Below are 2,555 nucleotides of genomic sequence, written 5' to 3' on the forward strand. Positions count from 1 at the left end.
GGCTCAGGACAATGGCCTCAGATTTGGAGGTGCTGATTGTCATTCCGCTTCACATTCGTCTGTGAACCGTTCCAGTGCAAACTGTGGGCCATCACCTGATGAAGCCAACAGAACCTCATCATCTGTGAAAAGCAGAGATGAGCTTCTGAGTGAAAGCCTTCCGCCACTTGGCGATGCCTAGAAATTCTGTCTATTGAAATTATGAAGAGAATCTGTGACAAAAGGGCAGCCCTGGCAGAGTCCATCATCCACTGAAAAGGAGTCCGACTTATTGCTGGCTATGCGGACCAAGCTCTTGCCACGGTTGTATAAGGATGGAATGGCCCGTAGCAATGGGCCAGACACCCCATACTCCCAAAGCACCTCCCAGGATTAGGTTAGATCTTCATGCAACATCGTAGCAGCATGCCGACCAAGACAGCCCTACTACATTCAGAGCCTTCAGGAACTCGGCTCCTTCCCCGGGGCACAGCCACAAAGAAGTTGTTTGACTGCCTCATTGACCTCACCCCCAGAGATAGGTGAGTCGTCCCTCTCTGCTTCCTCCACAGAAGATGTGCCAGTGGCATTCAGGAAGGCTTCGAAGTATTCGTTCCACCACCCAAAAATGTTCTCAGCCGAAGTCAGCAGGACTCCATCAACACTATACACAGTGCAGGTAGAGCATCGTTTGACCCTCCTGAGTCACCTGACGGTTTGCCAGAATCTCTTCGAGACAGTCCAAAAGTATTCTTCCATGCCTTCTCTGAACTCTTTGCACACCCTAATTTGTGCTTCAGCCACTGCCCAAGGCGCGTTCTGCTTGGCCTGTTGGTATCTACCAGCTGCTTCCATAGTCCCACATGCTAACCAAGCCTGATAGGAATCCTTCTTCAGCCTGGTGTCTCCCTTCATCTCTGGTGTCCTCCCCCGCCACCTAATCCAACTCACCGCCAGGTGGTGATCAGTTGACAGCTCAGACCCTCTCTTTGCCCTTGTGCCCAGAACATATGGCCGTGGGTCTGGAGATATGATTACAAAACCGATTGACCTGTGACCTAGGGTGCCCTGGTGCCACGTGCACTAATGGAAACCTTTATATTTGAACATGGTGGTTGTTATGGACAAACTGTGATTTGCACAGAAGTCCAACAACAAAACACCACTCGAGTTCAGATCCGGCAGGCCGTTCCTCCAAGTCTCACTGTTGTTGAAGCCCCATGAGTGTTGAAGTCTCCCAGTAGGACAGCAGGGTCCCCAGGTGGAGCACCGTCAAGTACCCTGCCCAGGAACTCCAAGAAGGCCGGGTACTCTGAACCGTCGTTTGGCACATAAGCGCAGATAACAGTCAGGATCTGTTCCCTGACCCAAAGGCGCAGGGAACAAACTCTCTCGTCCACTAGGGGAAACCCCAATGTACAGGCAGCAAGCCAAGGAAATACTAGTATGGTCTTGTGTGCCTTTCCAGAGGTTCTGGCAGAGGATATTCTGAAGACCTATCCATTTAGGTTTAGTTGGTGCATCCCATCCTCACCCAAACTGTGCATCTTAAGTGACATAAGTGAATTAGATATTCAACCATATACAACACATCTAGTCCTTACTTCCCCATACATCGATAATAAAATTATCCTTATGAATTGGAAATTAAAAAATGATTTGTATATTACGCAATATAGAAATTTAATCTAGATTAAATTAGTTTGGAGAAAAGGTCTGCCTCCTCCCGTCTGCATTAGCTACACTATCCTTTGTGGTAGGGTCGGTGGGTGCTGGCCTTGGGTGCAGCCGTGTTCTGGGGCACTGTTGAAATGGTCCAGAGTCGCTTTTCCTTGGTTGGTGGTGGGGCTGCAGAGGGGGTGACAATCACTACTGTCTGCCTCTCAGTGTTACATGCACCTTAGACATTGGGGGGAAGGTGTAGATTTCCACTGTTGACCAGCAGTCTTGTACTCATGTCCCATCTGTCCCCTCAACTTTGATAGCACTCTACTTTTCACATAGTCATTCTCACTATTAACGCCTCATGCACCTCACACAAAAATTAGGGCCAAGGATCAGGTTCTCCGGCACAAACAGAGTAATATAGTGCACGCTGTTAAGTGCCAGGAAGATTGATGTAATTTATATATTGCTTTATAGACCGGTCGCCACTCTTTCAATGATGAGCATGTACAGATGTACAGATCCTGATACAGGATGTATAGGACTGGTTTAAATGGGTGGTCAGGGAAGCCATTAACATTAAAAGGGAAAGACCATCTCTAAATTGAGCAAGGGGGCTAAGGGTACATCTTTCACCATCTTACAATGCTGTGATTGCAGCCATTCCCCAACTCTCTGTGAATGGTGCTTTGATCAGTGGTTGTTTATCAGAGGTAATGACAATTTGGATATTAATGATCGACAAACTGACCTCACAACCTATTTGTTTAAAAGGCCAGCAGTCCTGCAGTCAGCTGAGACTGAAGAATTCACTTGGATGAGTGTCAAAATGTTTCTCCAACAGAACAGAATCAACTTGAGATGTGTGTGTGTGTGTGTGTGTGTGTGTGTGTGTGTGTGTGTGTGTGTGT

At 47.7% G+C, this 2,555-nt stretch overlaps 1 protein-coding gene across 1 annotated transcript in view; it reads left to right on the forward strand.

Moving 5' to 3' along the window:
- The window catches only part of LOC102302316 (1-phosphatidylinositol 4,5-bisphosphate phosphodiesterase delta-3-A), a gene marked incomplete in the record, with an annotated part of 39,166 nt that overhangs the window by 30,560 nt on the left and 6,051 nt on the right, over window positions 1-2,555 (forward strand).

Source organism: Haplochromis burtoni, unplaced genomic scaffold (assembly GCF_018398535.1).
Source record: "Haplochromis burtoni strain Fernald_Lab_line unplaced genomic scaffold, NCSU_Asbu1 Contig_384, whole genome shotgun sequence".
NCBI lineage: Eukaryota > Metazoa > Chordata > Actinopteri > Cichliformes > Cichlidae > Haplochromis > Haplochromis burtoni.